Below are 21384 nucleotides of genomic sequence, written 5' to 3'. Positions count from 1 at the left end.
CTTCCCCCCCCCCCGCCCCCCCCGTCCTGCTCCTTCCCCCCCCGCCCCCCCCCGTCCCCCCCGTCCCCCCCCGTCCCCCCCCGTCCTGCTCCTTCCCCCCCCCGCCCCCCCCCCGTCCTGCTCCTTCCCCCCCCCCGTCCTGCTCCTTCCCCCCCCCCGTCCTGCTCCTTCCCCCCCCCGTCCTGCTCCTTCCCCCCCCCGTCCTGCTCCTTCCCCCCCCGTCCTGCTCCTTCCCCCCCCCGTCCTGCTCCTTCCCCCCCCCCCCCGCCCCCCCCGCCCCCCCCGCCCCCCCCGCCCCCACCCCCGTCCCGCCCCCCCGTCCCCACCCCCGTCCCGCCCCCCCGTCCCCCCCCGTCCCCCCCCCGTCCCCCCCGCCCCCCCCCGTCCCCCCGCCCCCCCCCCCGTCCCCGCCCCCACCCGCCCCCGCCCCCCCGTCCCCCCCCCGTCCCCCCCCCCGTCCCCCCCCCGTCCCCCCCCCCCCTCCCCCCCCCGTCCTGCTCCTTCCCCCCCCCGCCCCCCCCCCGTCCTGCTCCTTCCCCCCCCGCCCCCCCCCGTCCTGCTCCTTCCCCCCCCCGTCCCCCCCGTCCCCCCCCGCCCTGCTCTTTCCCCCCCCCCCCGCCCTGCTCTTTCCCCCCCGCCCTGCTCTTTCCCCCCGCCCACCTCCTTCCCCCCCGCCCCCCCGCCCCCCCCGCCCTCCTCCTTCCCCCCCGCCCCCCCGCCCTCCTCCTTCCCCCCCGCACCCCCCGCCCCCCCCCGCCCTCCTCCTTCCCCCCCGCCCCCCCCGCCCTCCTCCTTCCCCCCCGCCCCCCCGCCCTGCTCCTTCCCCCCCGCCCCGCTCCTTCCCCCCCCGCCCCCCCCGCCCCGCTCCTTCCCCCCCGCCCCGCTCCTTCCCCCCCGCCCCGCTCCGCCCCCCCCCGCCCCACCCGTCCTGCTCCTTCCCCCCCGCACCCCCCCGCCCTGCTCCTTCCCCCCCGCCCCCCCCCGCCCTGCTCCTTCCCCCCCGCCCCCCCCGCCCTGCTCCTTCCCCCCCGCCCTGTTCCTTCCCCCCCGCCCTGTTCCTTCCCCCCCGCCCTGTTCCTTCCCCCCCGCCCTGTTCCTTCCCCCCCGCCCTGCTCCTTCCCCCCCGCCCTGCTCCTTCCCCCCCGCCCTGCCCCTTCCCCCCCGCCCTGCCCCTTCCCCCCCCGCCCCTTTCCCCCCCGCCCTGCTCCTTCCCCCCCCGGCCCCGCCCCTTCCCCCCCGCCCCTTCCCCCCCGCCCTGCCCCTTCCCCCCCGCCCTGCCCCTTCCCCCCTGCCCCCCCGCCCTGCTCCTCCCCCCCGCCCCCCCCGCCCCTCCCCGCCCTGCTTCTCCCCCCCCCGCCCTGCTCCTCCCCCCCCCCCACCCTGCTCCTTCCCCCCCCCCGGTCCGGCTCCTTCCCCCCCCCCGGTCCTGCTCCTTCCCCCCTCCGCCCTGCTCTTTCCCCCCCCCCCGCCCTGCTCTTTCCCCCCCCCCGCCCTGCTCTTTCCCCCCCCCCCGCCCTGCTCTTTCCCCCCCCGCCCTGCTCTTTCCCCCTGCCCCGCCCCTTCCCCCCCCGCCCTGCTCCTTCCCCCCCGCCCTGCTCCTTCCCCCCCGCCCACCCCCCCGCCCTGCTCCTTCCCCCCCCCCCCGGTCCTGCTCCTTCCCCCCCGCCCCCCCCGGTCCTGCTCCTTCCCCCCTCCGGTCCTGCTCCTTCCCCCCCGTCCTGCTCCTTCCCCCCCGCCCCCCCCCCCCGGTCCTGCTCCTTCCCCCCCGCACCCCCCCCCCGGTCCTGCTCCTTCCCCCCCGCCCCCCCCCCCCGGTCCTGCTCCTTCCCCCCCCGCCCCCCCCCGGTCCTGCTCCTTCCCCCCCGCCCCCCCCCCGGTCCTGCTCCTTCCCCCCCCCCCCGCCCTGCTCCTCCCCCCCCCCGCCCTGCTCCTTCCCCCCCCCCCGCCCTGCTCCTTCCCCCCCCCCGCGCCCTGCTCCTTCCCCCCCCCGCCCTGCTCCTTCCCCCCCCCCGCCCTGCTCCTTCCCCCCCCCCCGCCCTGCTCCTTCCCCCCCCCGCCCTGCTCCTTCCCCCCCCCCCAGCCCCTTCCCCCCCCCCCCAGCCCCTTCCCCCCCCCCCAGCCCCTTCCCCCCCCCCCCAGCCCCTTCCCCCCCCCCAGCCCCTTCCCCCCCCCCAGCCCCTTCCCCCCCCCCCAGCCCCTTCCGCCCCCCCCCAGCCCCTTCCGCCCCCCCCCAGCCCCTTCCCCCCCCCAGCCCCTTCCCCCCCCCAGCCCCTTCCCCCCCCCAGCCCCGCTCCTTCCCCCCCCCCGCCCCGCTCCTTCCCCCCCCCGCCCCGCTCCTTCCCCCCCCCGCCCCGCTCCTTCCCCCCCCCCCGCCCCGCTCCTTCCCCCCCCGCCCCGCTCCTTCCCCCCCCCGCCCCGCTCCTTCCCCCCCCCGCCCCGCTCCTTCCCCCCCCCGCCCCGCTCCTTCCCCCCCCCCGCCCCGCTCCTTCCCCCCCCCGCCCCGCTCCTTCCCCCCCCCGCCCCGCTCCTTCCCCCCCCCGCCCCGCTCCTTCCCCCCCGCCCCGCTCCTCCCCCCCCCGCCCCGCTCCTCCCCCCCCCCGCCCCGCTCCTTCCCCCCCCCCGCCCCGCTCCTTCCCCCCCCCGCCCCGCTCCTTCCCCCCCCCCGCCCCGCTCCTTCCCCCCCCCCCGCCCCGCTCCTTCCCCCCCCCCGCCCCGCTCCTTCCCCCCCCCCGCCCCGCTCCTTCCCCCCCCCCGCCCCGCTCCTTCCCCCCCCCCGCCCCGCTCCTTCCCCCCCCCCGGTCCTGCTCCTTCCCCCCCGGCCCCGCTCCTTCCCCCCCGCCCCCCCTCGGTCCTGCTCCTTCCCCCCCGCCCCCCCCCCGGTCCTGCTCCTTCCCCCCCCCGGTCCTGCTCCTTCCCCCCCGCCCCCCCCCCCGCCCCCCCCGGTCCTGCTCCTTCCCCCCCGCCCCCCCCCGGTCCTGCTCCTTCCCCCCCGCCCTGCTCCTTCCCCCCCGCCCCCCCCCCCCGTCCTGCTCCTTCCCCCCCGGTCCTGCTCCTTCCCCCCCCCGCCCTGCTCCTTCCCCCCCGCCCCCCCCGTCCTGCTCCTTCCCCCCCGCCCCCCCCCCCGTCCTGCTCCTTCCCCCCCGTCCTGCTCCTTCCCCCCCGCCCCCCCGTCCTGCTCCTTCCCCCCCGCCCCCCCCCCCGGTCCTGCTCCTTCCCCCCCCGCCCCCCCCCCCCCCCGGTCCTGCTCCTTCCCCCCCCCCCCCCGGTCCTGCTCCTTCCCCCCCCCCCCCGGTCCTGCTCCTTCCCCCCCCGCCCTGCTCCTTCCCCCCCGCCCCCCCCCGTCCTGCTCCTTCCCCCCCGCCCCCCCCCCCCGTCCTGCTCCTTCCCCCCCGTCCTGCTCCTTCCCCCCCGTCCTGCTCCTTCCCCCCCCGCCCCCCCCGTCCTGCTCCTTCCCCCCCCCCCGTCCTGCTCCTTCCCCCCCCCGTCTTGCTCCTTCCCCCCCCGTCCTGCTCCTTCCCCCCCCCCGTCCTGCTCCTTCCCCCCCGCCCCCCCCCCGTCCTGCTCCTTCCCCCCCGCCCCCCCCACTCCCTGCTCCTTCCCCCCCGCCCCCCCCGCCCTGCTCCTTCCCCCCCCCGCCCTGCTCCTTCCCCCCCCCCCCCAGCCCCTTCCCCCCCCCCCCCCCAGCCCCTTCCCCCCCCCCCCCCCAGCCCCTCCCCCCCCCCCCCCCAGCCCCTTCCCCCCCCCGCCCCGCTCCTCCCCCCCCGGTCCTGCTCCTTCCCCCCCCCGGTCCTGCTCCTTCCCCCCCGCTCCTTCTCCCCCGGCCCCGCTCCTTCCCCCCCGGCCCCGCTCCTTCCCCCCCGGCCCCGCTCCTTCCCCCCCGGCCCCGCCCCGCCCCTTCCCCCCCGCCCCGCTCCTTCCCCCCCGCCCCCCCCCCGGTCCTGCTCCTTCCCCCCCCGCCCCCCCCAGGTCCTGCTCCTTCCCCCCCCGGTCCTGCTCCTTCCCCCCCGCCCCGCCCCTTCCCCCCCGCCCCGCTCCTTCCCCCCCGCCCCCCCCCCCCCGCCCCCCCCGGTCCTGCTCCTTCCCCCCCGCCCCCCCCCGGTCCTGCTCCTTCCCCCCCGCCCCCCCCGGTCCTGCTCCTTCCCCCCCCGCCCCCCCCGGTCCTGCTCCTTCCCCCCCGGTCCTGCTCCTTCCCCCCCCGGTCCCTGCTCCTTCCCCCCCGGTCCTGCTCCTTCCCCCCCCCGCCCCCCCCGTCCTGCTCCTTCCCCCCCCCGCCCCCCCCGTCCTGCTCCTTCCCCCCCCGCCCCCCCCCGTCCTGCTCCTTCCCCCCCCCGTCCTGCTCCTTCCCCCCCGTCCTGCTCCTTCCCCCCCGTCCTGCTCCTTCCCCCCCGTCCTGCTCCTTCCCCCCCGCCCTGCTCCTTCCCCCCCCGCCCTGCTCCTTCCCCCCCCGCCCTGCTCCTTCCCCCCCGCCCTGCTCCGTCCCCCCCGCCCTGCTCCGCCCCCCCCCCCCGCCCTGCTCCGTCCCCCCCGCCCTGCTCCGTCCCCCCCGCCCTGCCCCGTCCCCCCCGCCCTGCCCCTTCCCCCCCCGCCCTGCTCCTTCCCCCCCCCGCCCTGCTCCCTCCCTCCCCCCCCCCCCCACTCGTCCTGCTCCTTCCCCCCCCCCCCCCCCGCCTCCTCCAGCCATCCGTTCCTCCCTCCAGCCGTCCGTTCCTCATAATTGGGGTCAGCCAGCAACATCCACATCCCGTGAATATAAAAAGAATCCTCCATGCTACCTGTGCCAATTGGATTCACAGTTTATTGTAACATCTTTCTTCCAAGATCGATTACCTCTTGGTCTATAGACTGTATGCTCTCCTGGACTGTATCTTCTGTCAGGGAATGCATGAATCTGAAACTGTCACAGCTGTGACGACTTTCCTTTGGTGTTCATATCTATCCAAACTGATTGTGGAATACTACACTGTCTGAAGTTACAATGAAGGAGTCTCCTTCTCAACCTGTCTCCTCATCTGAGGTGTGGCAACCTTCAATTTAAACCACCTCCAGTTATCTCTCTGTCCACTGTGAGAGCAGTCCTGTGGTCCCGTCTGGGACTATAGTGACTTTGAATCTGCAAACCAAGATAATTTCTCACCAATGTATTGATCTCATCTTCGACTCAATACAAAAAACCAAAAAAAAAACCCAATGAGATGAATTTTGGATCAGTAATTATACATGGCATAATTGGACAAAAAATGCACTGTTGTTAAAATAATTAGCAATTCAACCAGAAAGGCCACTAATGTGAATCCTGGATCTGTGTATCATTTGAAATGAGTTAATTGTATAGTTTTAGTATTTGACCACAAGATGGAGAATTCTGTTGAGGTGATGTTGTAGCCAGAAGATAGAAAGATGATAGAAATCTTTGGAGAGATATGGGCCAAGCACAGGCAGGTGTATCTAGTTCAGTTTGGGATTGTGATCAGCATAGACTGGTTGGACCAAAGGATCTTTTTTCATGCTGTACGACTGTATGAAACTCAAGCTTAATTGTTCGAAACTCACATTCAGACATATCTAACCTTTATCATAATCTTACAGAAAGATAGTGACTTTTTCCCTCAGAATTGCAGACTCTTTAATTTTACATCTTCAAAGACATTTAGCAGGGAAAGCGTGGATTATAGAGTGAGTTGAGTAGATTGGTTCATTATTAATTCTTAACTAAATTTGATTTATTTTACATTTTTAGACAACATCAGGTGAAGATGTGCGTGATTTCAGCAAGGTGCTGAAAAATAAGTTCAGATCAAAGAAACACTTTGCCAAACATCCTCGCTTGAGTTATTTACTAGTACAAACAGTTCTAGAAGGCGAGAAGCTTGAGAGGTAAGTTTATTGATGTGAGATTTACGAACATATCAGTGCTCATGTGAGAGTTGACAAATATTGCAGCATGATTCATTCTGCAGCTTTGCAGGAGAGTGAGGTTGTCCATTTGCGCATATGTCAGAAGTACACAATACAAAAACAAGGGGGGCTTAACTGATATCATTGGACCTCTCGCCTTCAAAACAGTGTACTTACTCAGAGAGTACATCTGCTGATGACTGGGCCCCTGCAGTCCTCTCCCGCTCACAGGGACTGGCCCCCGCAGCCCTGTCCCGCTGACAGCGATTTCCCCCGCAGCCCTGACTCGCTCACAGGGACTGGCCCCCGCAGCCCTGTCCCGCTGACAGGGACTGTCCCCCGCAGCCCGGACCCGCTCACAGGGACTGTCCCCCGCACCCCTGTCCCGCTGACAGCTCTTTGCCACCGCACCCCTGTCCCGCTGACAGCTCTTTGCCACCGCACCCCTGACCCGCTGACAGCGATTTCCCCCGCAGCCCGGACCGCTCACAGGGACTGTCCCCCGCAGCCCGGACCCGCTCACAGGGACTGTCCCCCGCAGCCCTGTCCCGCTGACAGCGGTTTGCCACCGCAGCCCGGACCCGCTCACAGGGGCTGGCCCCCGCAGCCCGGACCCGCTCACAAGGGCTTGCCCCCGCAGCCCGGACCCGCTCACAGGGACCGCCCCCCGCAGCCCTGACGCGCTCACAGGGACTTGCCCCCCGCAGCCCTGACGCGCTCTCAGGGACTTGCCCCCCGCAGTCCTGACCCGCTCACAGTGACTGGCCCCCTCGGTCCTGACCCGCTCACAGCGACTTGCCCCCTCAGTCCTGACCCGCTCGCAGCGACTTGCCCCCTCGGTCCTGATCCGCTCAGAGCGACTTGCCCCCTCGGTCCTGACAAGCTCACGGCGACTTGCCCCCTCGGTCCTGACCTCACAGCGACTGGCCCCTGCAGTCCTGACCCACTCTCAAGCACCCCACCCACCCTCCTCCTCCTCCCCCCCCAACCATCTTCCTCCTTCCACCCCCCCACCGTCCTCCTCCTTCCACCCCCCCACCCTCCTCCTCCTTCCACCCCCCCACCCTCCTCCTCCTTCCACCCCCCCACCCTCCTCTTCCTATCCCCACCACCCTCCTCCACAACCTCCTTTGCCCCCACCCTCCTCCTCCCTCCTCACCACCCTCCTCCTCCTTCCACCCCCACCCTCCTCCTCCTTCCACCCCCACCCTCCTCCTCCTTCCACCCCCACCCTCCTCCTCCTTCCACCCCCACCCTCCTCCTCCTTCCACCCCCACCCTCCTCCTCCTTCCACCCCCACCCTCCTCCTCCTTCCACCCCCACCCTCCTAATCCTTCCACCCCCACCCTCCTAATCCTTCCACCCCCACCCTCCTAATCCTTCCACCCCCACCCTCCTAATCTTTCCACCCCCACCCTCCTAATCTTTCCACCCCCACCCTCCTAATCCTTCCACCCCCACCCTCCTAATCCTTCCACCCCCACCCTCCTAATCCTTCCACCCCAAACCCCCTCCTCCTTTCCCCCACCGTCCTCTTCCTTTCCCCATCACCCCCACTTTCTCCCCCCAACCCCCCTCCTTTCTCCCCCCAACCCCCCTCCTTTCTCCCCCCAACCCCCCTTTCCCCGACCCTCCTCCTCCTTCCACCCCCCCACCCTCCTCCTCCTTCCACCCCCCCACCCTCCTCCTCCTTCCACCCCCCCCACCACCCTCCTCCTTCCACCCCCCCACCCTCCTCCACAACCTCCTTTGCCCCCACTCTCCACCTCCCCCTCAGCACCCACCTCCTCCTTCCCCTCCCCCTCCTCTTTCTCCCCCCACCCCCTCCTCTTTCTCCCCCCACCCCCCTCCTCTTTCTCCCCCCCACCCCCCTCCTCTTTCTCCCCCCCACCCCCCTCCTCTTTCTCCCCCCCACCCCCCTCCTCTTTCTCCCCCCCACCCCCCTCCTCTTTCTCCCCCCCACCCCCCTCCTCCTTCTCCCCCCCACCCCCCTCCTCCTTCTCCCCCCCACCCCCCTCCTCCTTCCAGCCCCTAGCCGCCGCCTCCTTCCAGCCCCTAGCCTCCTCCTCATTCCCCCAACCCTCCTCATTCTCTGCCCCACCCCCCTCCTCCTCCTTTTCCCCAACCCCCCTCCTTCCTTCCTACCACCCTCCTCCTTCCTTCCTACCACCCTCCTCCTTCCACCCCCTACCCTCCTCCTCATTCCCCCCCCCACCCTCCTCCTTTCCCCCCCCCAACCCTCCTCTTGCTCCTCCTTTGTTATCACCGAGTAGGAGGAGGAGTGGGCTGGGGGGCAATGGAGGAGTTGAGGAGGAGGAGAGACAAGGGGAAACTGCAGATGCTGGAGAATCCACGTGAACCAAGTGTTGAGCTGGATGAACACAGCAGGCCAAGCAGCATCTCAGGAGCTAAAAGCTGACGTTTCGGGCCTAGACCCTTCTTCAGAGACGGGGATGGGGAGAGGGAACTGGAATAAATAGGGAGAGAGAGAGAGGTGGACCGAAGAAGGAGAGAAAACAAGATAGGTATTGAGGAGAGTATAGGTGAGGTCGGGTGAGGATAGGTCAGTCCAGGGAAGATGGATAGGTCAAGGAGGCAGGATGAGGTAGAGGTAGGAAATGGAGGTGTGGCTTGAGGTGGGACAGAGGGATGGGTGAGAGGAAGAACAGGGTTGGGATGCAGTGGGGGGAGGGGACGAGCTGAGCTGGTTTTGGGATGCAGTTGGGGGAGGGGACGAGCTGAGCTGGTTTTGGGATGCAGTGGGGGAAGGGGAGATTTTGAAGCTTGTTTTCTCTCCATCTTCGGTCCGCCTCCCCCTCTCTCCCTATTAATTCCAGTTCCCCCACCCCATCCCCGTCTGTGATACAGGGTCTGGGCCCAAAACGTCAGCTTTTGTGCTCCTGAGATGCTGCTTGGCCTGTTGTGTTCATCCAGCTCCACACTTTGTTAACGTGGATTCTCCAGCATCTGCAGTTCCGATTATCTTTCCCCCCCCACCTCCTCCTCCCCCCGACCACCCTCCTCCTCATCCCCCCGACCACCCTCCTCCTCATCCTCCTCCTTACCCTCTCCCTCTCCTGCCTCCTCCTCCTCGACTCCTCCACTCCCCCCACCCTCCTCCTCCTCCTCCTCCTCTACTCCCACCACCACCCTCCTCCTCCTCCACTCCCACCACCCTCCTCCTCCTCCTCCACTCCCACCACCCTCCTCCTCCTCCTCCACTCCCACCACCCTCCTCCTCCTCCTCCTCTCCCACCACTCTCCTCCTCCTCCTCCTCCTCCTCCTCCTCCTCCTCCTCCTCCTCTCCCACCACCCTCCTCCTCCTCCTCCTCCTCCTCCTCTTCCTCCACTCGCACCACCCTCCTCCTCCTCCACTCCCACCGTCCTCATCGTCCTCATCGTCCTCATCGTCCTCATCGTCCTCCTCGTCCTCCTCGTCCTCCTCGTCCTCCTCGTCCTCCTCCTCCACTCCCCCCACCCTCCTCCTCCTCCTCCTTCTCTCCCACCACCCTCCTCCTCCTCCTCCTCCTCCTCCTCCTCCTCCCACCCTCCTCCTCCTCCTCCTCCCACCCTCCTCCTCCTCCTCCTCCCACCCTCCTCCTCCTCCTCCTCCCACCCTCCTCCTCCTCTTCCTCCTCCTCTTCCTCCACTCCCCCCACCCTCCTCCTCCTCCTCCTCCTCCTCCTCCTCCTCCTCCTCCTCCCCCCGACCATCCTTCCCTCTCACCCCCCACCCTCTTCCACCCCCTCCTTTACCCCCCCCACCCTCTTCCTCCTTCTTCCCGCCCCACCCTCTTACTTCCCGCCCCACCCCCCACCTCCTTCCCGCCGCATCCCCCCCCTTCTTCCCGCCCCACCCTCCTCCTTCCTACCCCCCAACCCCCCCTCCTTTGACCATACCCTTCCTAGTCCTTCCCCTCCACCCTTCCTACTACTCCTCGTTTCCCCCACCCTCCTGCTCCTCCTCCTATTCCCCCCACCCTCCGCCACCCTCTCCTCCTCACAGCCACTTGCCCCTTCCGTCCTCACCCGCGCACAGCCACTTGCCCCCTTCCGTCCTCACCCGCGCACAGCCACTTGCCCCTGCAGTACTTAGCAACTGACAGCGACTTGCCTCCTCTGTCATTACCCGTCCCCAGCCTCTTGCCACTGCAGTCCTGACCCCCTCAAAGCCTCTTGCCCCTGCAGTCTTCACCCGTCCACGGCGACTTGCCCTTTCCGTCCTGACTCGCTCACGGCTATTTGACACCGCAGCCCTGTCCCGCTCAAAGCACTGGCCCCCGCAGCCCTGTCCCACTGTCTGCTATTTGCCCCCGCACCCCTGACCCACTGACAGCGATTTGCCCCCGCAGCCCTGTCCCGCTCACGGGGACCGGCCCCCGCAGCCCTGTCCCGCTCACGGGGACCGGCCCCCGCAGCCCTGTCCCGCTCACGGGGACCAGCTCCCCCACACCCCTAACCCGCGGACAGCTGTTTGCCACCACAGCCCTGAACCGCTCACAGGGTCTTGCCCCCGCACCCAGACCCCCTGACCCGCTGACAGGGACTGTCCCCCGCAGCCCTGTCCCGCTGACAGCTATTTGACACCACAGCCCTGTCCCGTTCAAAGGCACTGGCCCCCGCAGCCCTGTCCCGCTGACAGCTATTTGCCCCCGCAGCCCTGTCCCGCTCACAGGGACTGGCCCCCGCAGCCTGGACCTGCTCAGAGGGAGGGTCCCCCGCAGCCCTGACCCGCTCACGGGGACCGGCCACCGCAGCCCTGACCCGCTCACGGGGACCGGCCACCGCAGCCCTGACCCGCTCACGGGGATCGGCCCCCCGCAGCCCGGACCTGCTCACAGGGAGGGTCCCCCGCAGCCCTGTCACGCTCACAGGGATTTGCCACCACAGCCCTGACCCGCTCACAGGGATTTGCCACCGCAGCCCTGACCCGCTCACAGGGATTTGCCACCGCAGCCCTGACCCGCTCACAGGGACTGTCCCCCGCAGCCCTGACCCGCTCACAGGGACTGTCCCCCCGCAGCCCTGTCGCGCTCACGGGGACCGGCTCCCCCCGCACCCCTGACCCGCGGACAGCTATTTGACACCGCAGCCCTGACCCGCTCACAGCTATTTGACACCGCAGCCCTGTCCCGCTCACAGGGAGGGTCCCCCGCAGCCTGGACCTGCTCACAGGGAGGGTCCCCCGCAGCCCTGACCCGCTCACGGGGACCGGCCCCCGCAGCCCTGACCCGCTCATGGGGACCGGCCCCCGCAGCCCTGTCCTGTTCACGGGGACCGGCTCCCCCGCACCCCTGACCCGCGGACAGCTATTTGCCACCGCAGACCTGAACCGCTCACAGGGTCTTGCCCCCGCACCCGGACCCCCTGACCCGCTGACAGGGACTGTCGCCCGCAGCCCTGTCCGGCTGACAGGTATTTGACACCGCAGCCCTGACCCGCTCAAAGGCACTGCCCCCCGCAGCCCTGACCCCCTGACAGCTAATTGCCACCACACCCCTGACCCGCTCACAAGGACTGTCCCCCGCAGCCCTGACCCGCTCACAGGGAGTGTCCCCCGCTGCCCTGACCCGGTCACGGGGACTGTCCCGCGCAGCCCTGTCGCGCTCACTGGGACCGGCTCCCCCGCACCCCTGACCCGCGGTCAGCTATTTGCCACCGCAGCCCTGAACCGCTCACAGGGTCTTGCCCCCGCACCCGGACCCCCTGACCCGCTGACAGGGACTGTCCCCTGCAGCCCTGTCCCGCTGACAGCTATTTGCCACCGCAGCCCTGAACCGCTCACAGGGTCTTGCCCCCGCACCCGGACCCCCTGACCCGCTGACAGGGACTGTCCCCCGCAGCCCTGTCCCGCTGACAGAAATTTGACACCGCAGCCCTGTCCCGCTCGCGGGGACCGGCCCCCGCAGCCCTGTCCCGCTCGCGGGGACCGGCCCCCGCAGCCCTGTCCCGCTCACGGGGACTCTCCCCCGCAGCCCTGACCCGCTCACGGGGACCCTCCCCCGCAGCCCTGTCCCGCTCACGGCGAACTGCCCCCGCAGCCCTGTCCCGCTCACGGGGACCGGCCCCCGCAGCCCTGACCCGCACACGGGGACTCTCCCCCGCTGCCCTGACCCGCTCACGGGAACCCTCCCCCGCAGCCCTGTCCCGCTCACGGGGACCCTCCCCCGCAGCCCTGTCCCGCTCACGGGGACCCTCCCCCGCAGCCCTGTCCCGCTCACGGGGACCGGCCCCCGCAGCCCTCACCCGCTCACGGGGACCCTTCCCCGCAGCTCTGACCCGCTCACGGCTAACTGCCCCCGCAGCCCTGTCCCGCTCACGGGGACCGGCCCCCACAGCCCTGACCCGCACACGGGGACTCTCCCCCGCAGCCCTGACCCGCTCACGGGAACCTGCCCCCGCAGCCCTGTCCCGCTCACGGGAACCCTCCCCCGCAGCCCTGACCCGCACACGGGGACCCTCCCGGCGACTTGCCCCTCCTTCCTGATCTGCTCACAGGCACTTGTCCCCTCTGTCGTAACCCGCTCACAACGACTTGTCCCCTCTGTCCTGTCCCGCTCACAGCGTCTTGCCTCCCATCCCTCTTGCACAGGTCACCCCTTGCTCAGAAACGGTCCCAATTATCCATGAGCCGGAAAGCCTGCCCCCTGTGCCAGCTCCTTAACCATGCATTCATCTCACCTATCTTTCTATGACAACTCTCTAACATGTGGCACTCGTGGCAACCCATAAATTTATTACCCTCTGGGTCCTGCCTTTCAGCCTGTTTGCTAACTCCTTGTCCATAGTCCGCAGGATGTCTTCCCTCTTTCTGCCCATGTCATTGGTACCAACGTGCACGGTGGCCTTTGGCTGCTCACCCTCCACCTTAAGAATTTGTTGCAACCACTCAGAGATGTCCTTGACCTTGGCACCAGGGAAGCAACACACAGCCCTGGTGTCTCAAATGTGGCGACAGAATCTATGCCCCCAATGAATGAGTCTCCAACCACGCTCGCTCACTTGGATTTACCTGACCCTGTCCCACAGCAGGGTGGTTTGTACCATGGACCTGGCTACTGCTGGTTCTATAACTGACCCAGTTTAGTTTTAGATCAGTGTTAACCTTGGTTTAGTGGATAGCCGAGCACCTCAGTAGTCTACAATACAGGAGAAATACATTCTTAAGCTCACGGATTCTGTGACAGTCAAGGACAAGCACTGAATTGTTCTAACCTGATTTCCAACACCTGGCCCGTAGCCTTGCATGGCTTGCATAGCACTTGCACATTTTAAAAAAAAATAAATCTAAGGATGAAGTGAGCGTAAGGACATGGAATTTTTTTGATATGGTCATATTCTCTCTTGTTGGAGCTGATTGCTGCTTCGCACTTCTATGGTGCAAATGTTACTTATCCTTTATCAGGCCAAGCCTGATCGTTGTCGAAGTCTCACTGTATTTTCTCATCGTTGACTTCACTGTTGGGTCTAACCAACATTTTGTACATACCCTGCCTATTCTGAAACTCTATCACTTAATATTAAGTCTACTAAAGACAAGTATCCAATGTGCCTTCCAAACCACTTCAACGACCTGGTCCATTACATTGGGGGATCAACAGGCATCCACATCAAGATCCTGAGATCCCTCTGATCATTGGTGCTTGTGAAGTCCCCATGATTCATCATGGGCTCCAAAATCTGTTTGTGCTGTGTCACCTAATCCTTATCCCGTTTGTCCTGACATGAAATAATGTTCTCAAACGCTTCTCAAAAATGCTTCCCAATCCTACTTTTTGTAATCATGATACAAGTGAGCATAAAACTTGGAACACGACAGCAACAGGAATGTGCCCTTTGGCCCACCGTGCTGGGCCAAACATGACAACAAATGAAATAATCCTTTCTGCCTGTCCTTGATCCATAGTCCTCCATTCCTTGCATATTCGTGCACTTAACTGAAAGACCCTTTTAAATGCTTTCATCGTATTTGCATCCACTGCCACCCCGGGCAATGTATTCCACACTTTTAACATGCTCAGTGTGAAATATTTGCCCCTCACATCTCTTTTGAACTTGCCCCCCTCTCAGCTTAAATGCATGCCCCCTAATAGTGGACACTTCAACTCCGGGGGAGAAATTTTCTGACCGTTAGCTGTATTTATGTATGTCCTAATTTTATAGACTTCTATCAAGCCTGCCCTCACCTTCTCCTGCCCCAGAGAAAACGAAGAGTTTTTCCAGCTCCTCCTCCTCGTTCATACCCTCTATTCCAGTCAGCATGCTGGTAAATCTCTTCTGCACCCTGCCCAAAGCCTGCACATCCTTAGTGTAATGTGGCGGCCAGAATTGAATGCAATACTCTGTGTGGTCTCAACAAAGTCTTGCAAAGCTGCAATGTGACATCCTGACTCTTGCACTGAGTTCCCCTATGAATAAAGGCAAGCATGCGATATGCCTTCTTGACCACCCTGTCTACTTGTGTGGCGACTGTCAGGGAGTTACGATCGAGGACCCCAAGATCCCTCTGGACTTCACTGCAGTTTGGGGTCCTGCCATTAACTGTGTATCCCTTTCCTTCACACTTGTTCTCCTAAAATGCAACACCTCATGCCTGCCCAGATTAAATTCCATCGGCCATTTCTCCGCTCGAGTTTGCAATTGGTCTGTATCTTGCTGTGTCCTTTGACAACCTTCCATGCTGTCCACAAGTCCATTGGTCCTTATATCATCTGCAAACTTACTCATCCCCCGTCTACATTTGCCACCAAGACATTTACATATATCACAAACAGCAGAAGCCACATCGATGCGGAACACCACTCGTCACTGAGCTGCAGCCAGAAAAACAGCTTTCCACCACTGAGACGGCAAGAACTGTAGATGCTGGAATCAGAGTTAACCAAGTGTGGAGCTGGAGGAACGCAGCAGGTCAGGCAGCATCAGAGGAACAGGAAAGCTGACATTGTTGATGCTGCCTGGCCTGCTGTGTTCCTCCAGCCCTACACTGTGTTATCTTTGTTAGCCTTCCACCGCTCCCGTCTGCCTTATATGGGCAGGCCAAGTCACCATGGATCTCATGGATCCTAATCTTCTGGATGAGCATACCATGAGGAACCTTGTTAAAAACGTTCGTAAAATCCATGTATATGTTATCAACTGTTCTACCTGAATTGATCACCCTTGTCACCTCCTTGAAAACTTCAACTGACTTGGTAAGACATAACCTGCACCGCATAATGCCATGCTGGCTGTCCCTTATTAGCCCATACTTTTGAGACATGAGACACTCACCAGTCTGTAGTTTCCTGGAAAGTCCCTGTTTTCCTGCTTGAACAGAGGAACGACTTTGTCCACTCACCAGTCTCCGCAACCCCTCCAGTGCCTGGCAAGGATATCAGATCCTATTGAAAGTAGTGTGTTGATGCATTTGTGTCATGATTGTGTTTTGTTTGAGCCCTTACATTCAAAGCAGTGTAAGAATGTCTTTGTGCAGCAGGCGAGGTGTGATGAGACTGAGCCTTCATACAATTGCAAGATGTTGAAAATTTGCCATTATTTATGAAAACAGTGATAAATTTCCATGATCAACATTTCTGTTACACTGCAATGATTATCCCATGGCGTGTAAAATCAGAAAGATACGATAAAATGAGACTGGGTCATTTGCAGGGAGAATGTTTGCCTTTCATGTCTATAGAAGTAGTGAAATATTTCCATGAATCTAAGAGTCACTTTTCCGTTCATTGAAGGACACAATCATCGCCTTGGAAGCTTCATCACGATACTACTTTGATTCTTCTTCCCTCTTCAGAAATGCAATGTGCAAATTCAATTCCATGGTTTTGGAAGTCCCATTGAGAACACGATTCATTTGTGCCGGCATAATGCTCTGACCGAGAAAGAATTGAAGGTGAGTTTGTAGTTTAGAAGATCGCAGCAATTTATGCATCAACTTTTTCATCGATAACGTTCCATTGCTTTCAAACTGCATTTTCCACTCTGCGAGATAATAACTGTCAGAACAAGCAACGGCATCGGTAGATGGTCTATGGGGAATGCAATGTTACAAAACCCGATCCATTCAACAACATATTTCAGATATGTCAACAAATTAAATATTCCAGCACAGGATAAAACAAGGAAGATGAGAGTGAGGAGGCAATAGTTCTGATGACAAAAGAACAGAAATTTACCTTTATCCATTCGAGCAAAAAAGCAGGCACACAAATAAATAATCATCTAACAATGCACGTGTGCAACGGAGGCTATCGGGGGACTAAAAATGCCAATTTGTTGTCATGCGTATTGCTGAAAGGGTGAGTGAAACAGATTCTGTGGTAAATTTGAAGAAATACGGATAATGCATCTCAGGATGTTGGAGAAAGAACATTTATGGACTGAGGCAAATCGTATTGCCCTTTTCAGGAGTTAATAGGTTCATAATGAATTGAAAGACTTCCTTCTGTGCTGAAAGCTTTAGTTTAGTTGCAGCTGGATGACAATTTCTGTTCCTGGTAGTATTTAGCAAACTGTTAAAAAGTGAATGTCACTGCACAGAATTCCAAACATAACTCCAATCAGTACAGAAAATGTCCAAGGGGTGTGATGAGTTGTATCCTCTCATGTTGAAGAACGCAGCTGCAGATACAATGGAGGCACTGATGATAATCTTCCAAGAATCCTTAGATTGTGGAAAATTCTCAGAGGGTTGAAAGATTGTGAACATAACACCATTGTTCCAAAGATAGTTGGACAAAATAGTAAGCAAGTATTGCCAATTTAGGTCAACCTGGGTAGATGTTCATGCCGGCAATGAAAGATGAAATAACAGGGTACTGAGTGTGCTTTCACATCCTACAGAGTTAACATCTTTTCATAAAGGGGAAATAATACTTGACAAACTTGCTACAGTGCTTTGAGAAGGAAACAAACATTACTGACGAAGGACCACCAGTTGATGTAGTACATTGAGATTTCAACAAAGCATTTGATAAGGTACGGCTCATCAGGTGTCTCAAAAGAAAAGAGCCCGTGTGTTCAAGGGTAGTATGTTCGGATGGACGGAGGACTGCATCGTAAATAGAAGTCGAGTCGTAGCAGCAGGATGGTAACTTACAAGTCATGTACAGCCACAGAGCGAGTGCTGCGGAGGCCGGACACCTCATGTTGACTGGGTTGATTTCGGAAATGGCGGAGGGGATTGCTATGCTTAGGAAAGTTGGGCTACATTCATTGGAGTTTATAAGATTGAAAAAAATCTTATGTTTTCGCCATTTAAGATTGTTAAGAGGCTTGATAGTGTATATCCGTAGAGATTACTCCCATTTGTGAAAGATTTTACGACCAGAGGCCACATTTTCAAATTGGTTGCCTATTAATTCAGGGAAGAATTACTTCTTTCAGGTTGTAGCAATTTATTGAACACTTCAACCAAGAGTTCAGGCAGACCCTCTAATAAGAGACACCTCCTCTGTATTAATTCTCTAGATTTGACAGAAGATCGGCCCTGTGAGAGGGTCAGTACTGAGGTATTGAAGCTTTGTCAGAAGGCGAATAATGAGTGCGGGCACTGAAGAAGTGCCTCATTGACAGGGGTTCAGTCCTGACCCCTGTGAGAGTTCATCATTGTCAGATGGTCAATACTGAGACAATGCTTCCTTGTAAAAGGATCATCACTAAAGATCTGCCACACATTTTTAGTGTCAGTATTGAGGAAATGCAGCAATATGAGAGGGTCCGAACTGTGGGAGTGCATTATTGTCAGAAGGTCAAGACTGAGGCAGCACCTCATTCTAAGGTGAGGCAATGCCATACAAATAGAAGGTCAGTCCTGAGATATTGCTACTGTGAGAGGGTCAGAAATAAAGGTGCCTCCTTGTCAGATGGTCAGAACTGAGGGATTGAAGCATTGTCAGAGCTTCAATACTGAGGCCTTGCTTCGTTGTCAAAGGGTCAAATCTGTGGGAGTGCGATATTATCAGAGGATCAATGCTGAGGCAGTGCCTCAAAATAATGGTGTGTTTTTGATGACAGCGTGCATCGAAGTGGTTCTTTTGTGATTCTATCAAGTGCAGTTAAAGGAATGCTTGCCAATTTTCTGAAAGATGAACATTTATTGAGGAAATAAAAGATGGAGAAAGAGTAATTAAAAAGAATAACAAGTAGAGAGTAAAAAAGAATAAGCCTCATGTTCTTGTGGCCGTGAGGGACCCCTCGATCAATGGCTGGCCTGGAGGCTGAGGTTGTTCCTGGCACCGTTCGCGGTCTCATTCCGAGATGACGTCCAGTGCCGAGGAACAAAATGCTCCCTCTGCTCCGGTGTAACAAACGACTTGGCAAAGAAAAAAACCAGTTACAGAAATAAAATTAACTGTAAAACAGGAATGCTGACAGGACTCATTCAAAGTCAACCATTTCTCAAATATCAAGAAATGTTACCCTTCAGCCCATCCTATTCATGGGGTTGGAACTGCTAGTACCACACGAATGCAGCATCACGACTGAGGCAATGCAGCACTGTGCGAGGGTCAGGATTAAGGGTCAGTTTTGAGGCAGTGCCTTGATGTTATGGAGTCAGAACATTATTGCCACATGTTCAATACAGACAGTGTGTTGACCCTCTGTCAATGCTTCAATGCCTCAGTGCCCACCCTCTGATAATGAATCACTCCAACAGTTCTGACCCTATCTTGCAAGACCTCAGTATGACCTTTCTGACCCTATTACAGTGGGCCACTGCTGCAGTATTGACCATCTGACAATGATGCAATCCCTCAGTTCTGACCCTCTAACAGTTGTGCAACACCTCAGTCCGCACCCTTTCATCATTCGGCACTTGCTCAATTATGAGCCCTTTGTGAGTTAGTTGTGAGGCAAGACTTCATTGCTGCAGTGTCAGTGCTGAGAGCGGCCTTTTTATTAGCTCATCAGTACCTAAGGTACTGGCTAATTGTCAGCAGGTCAGTTCTGAGGCAGCGTCTCTTTGCCCGAACCCTGACTCTAAACCCAGCCTCAGCCCTAAACCCATACAAACGCTCGCCTCAGGCTAACCCTCACCTCAGCATTAACCCTAACCCTAACCCTAACCCTATCCTCAGCGTAAACCTTCCCTGCCCTCAGCCCTAATGCTGATCCTCAGGCCGAACATCTAGTCTCAGCCCTAAAGTGAGCCTCAGTCCTACCACTAGCTGTGGCCTCAGCCCTAAAATGAACCGTAACACACAGCCCCAATTAACGCTTAGCCTCAACCCCAACCCTCGCCTAAGCTCCAAGTCTAACCTCAGCCCTAACCTAACCCCCAATACTTGCCTGCCAGAGAGTTAGTACTGATGAAGTGCTTTAGTTTCAGAGATTTAGTCCTGAGAATGCGCTTCGTTTTCAGAGTGACCATCTGAAACAGCGTCTCATTGAAATGGGGTCAGAATTGCTGGAATGCTACATGGAATGGTGACAGATTGTAGGACTGTCGGTGGGTCAGATCTGAGGTAGTGCATCAACGGTGGATGGTCAGTCTTGAGGGAGTTCAGAGGATCAACGAAGAGGGAATGCCTCAATGCAGTGGCGACAGAACTGAGAGAGGGCCACAGGATTAGAGATATGCCACATGATTGGAGATGGTAGGAAGTGCCTCATTGTCAGCAGGTCCGTTTTGTGGCCGGTCGCCATAGCTGCAGAGTCAGTTCTGAGGCAGTGCGTCTTTGTCAGAGGGTCTGTACTGAAGCAGTGCCTCATTATTCGAGAGGGTTTGGTGTGAGGCAGTATCTGATTGGTGCAAGGTCAGCCCTAAGGGAGTGCCTCTTTGTCAGAGGGTCAGTACTGAGTTAGCGACTCATTGTGAGGAGTTCAGAATTGAGGGACTGCCACGTGATGAGAGGGTCAAAACGGAGGTAGTGTGGCTGTATCTGACAGTCCGAAGGGAGTGCCATTGTTAGAAGGTCAGTTCTGAGAAACTACCTCCGTGTAATGGCATCAGCATTGAAGCTAACCACGTGACGAGCCGATAAAAACTAAGTTATTGCAGGAGCATCAGAGGGCCAGATCTGTAGGAGTGCATTATTTTCAGAGGTGAATACTGAGGCACAGCCTCAGTGTAAGGGGGTCAAAATTAAGGGAGTGCCACACAATTACAGGGCAGTACGGAAGTATTACAGCACTGTGTGCGGCGCAGAATCGATGGAGTGCATCATTGTTATCCAGCCACAAGTGAGGCAGCGCCTCATTGTAATGGATCAGAATAGGGTCAGTACTGAGAGTCAGTACAGAGGTAGTGCAGAACTGTGGAGGTGTCAGAACTGAGGGAGAGCACCATTGTCAGCTGGTCAAAAGTGCGCCATTGTCGTAAGATCAGAACTGAGGGTGTGCCGCACGATGAGAGGGTCAATATAGAGGAAGTGACTCTTTGTCAGTGTTAATACTGAAGTATGACCTCATCTTGAGGGGATCAGGCTTCAGAGAATGCACTGTTGTCAGAGGGTCGGCACTGCAGCAGGGCTATGTTGTAAGGGGGTCAGAATTGAAGGAGTGCCACCCATTTTAGAAGGTCAGAACAGAGGTAATCTAGCACTGTCAGAGGTAAGTCCTGATGGAGTGCCTCATTGTCATTGGATCAGTTTTCAGGCAGTACCTCTTTGGCAGAGCGTCAGTACTGACGCAGTGCCTGATTGTAATGGGATCAGAATTCAAGGAGTGCCACTGCCTCACTGAGGTACTGCAGCTCTATCAGAGGGTCAGTGGCCTATTGTCAGAGGGTCTGTTTGAGCCAGTGCCTACTTGGCAGAGTGTCAGCAATTAGGGAGTTTGCCTTTATCAGAGGGTCAGCACTAGAGAGTGCATTTGTAGCAGCGTGTCAATAGTCAGCCTTGTCCGCCCAAGTCCAACACCAGCACCTCCACATCATCCGCCCACCCTGAGGACTGACCCTCCACCAATGATCTACTGCCTCACACTGGACTGACCAACAATGAGACACTGTCCCTCCAGACCCCCTGACAAAGAAGCAGTGCCTCAGGACTGACTGTCAGGCAAGGAAGGCTCTCTGTCAGTACTGACCCTCTCACAAGGAGACACTGCCTCAGATCATGACCCTCTGACAATAATGCACGCCCACAGTTCAGATTCTATGACGCTGTTGCAGTACCTCAGTACTGAGTCTCTGTTAGTGTGGCACTGCTTCAATTCTGACCCTTCTATAATGAGACACTGCCTCAGTATCGACAGTCTGACAATAGTTCACTCCCACTATTCTGATGCTCTGACAGTGCTGCTATACCTCAGTACTCACTAATTAACAATGAGGGTTAGCGTGAGAGGGTGGCGAGGGTTAGGGTTTGGGTTAGGACCAAGGCTAGGGGTTAGGTGTGAGGATTGGACGAGGTTTTGGATGAGGGTAGAGTTAGGGTGAGGGATGAGACTTGTGTTAGGGTGACTAATGAGGTTAAGTTTGGAGTTCGGGGTAGGGCTCGGGAGAGGTTTTGGGTTAAGGCTGAGGTTAGGCTTCGGGCTGAGTCT

The 21384-nt window shown here is 60.1% G+C and overlaps 1 protein-coding gene across 6 annotated transcripts in view; it reads left to right on the top strand.

The window, feature by feature from the left end:
* The first annotated feature begins 5715 nt into the window (after nt 1-5715).
* LOC132207811 (utrophin-like) overlaps nt 5716-21384 on the top strand; it is a 41388-nt gene continuing 25719 nt past the window's right edge. For 2 of the 6 annotated variants that reach the window (XM_059643660.1, XM_059643662.1), the window contains exons 1-2: nt 5719-5874; nt 15627-15787. The gene's annotated coding sequence lies outside the window, so the exon portion shown is untranslated. Of the gene's footprint in view, nt 5875-15626; nt 15788-21384 lie in introns of all 6 variants that reach the window. The other 4 variants (XR_009443855.1, XR_009443854.1, XM_059643661.1 and 1 more) reach the window with 4 other exon arrangements.

The sequence above is a fragment of the Stegostoma tigrinum genome, unplaced genomic scaffold, assembly GCF_030684315.1.
Source record: "Stegostoma tigrinum isolate sSteTig4 unplaced genomic scaffold, sSteTig4.hap1 scaffold_165, whole genome shotgun sequence".
Classification (NCBI taxonomy): Eukaryota; Metazoa; Chordata; class Chondrichthyes; order Orectolobiformes; family Stegostomatidae; genus Stegostoma; species Stegostoma tigrinum.
The sequence above is the reverse complement of the archived record's forward strand: the minus strand, read 5'-3'. Positions and strand labels throughout refer to the sequence as shown.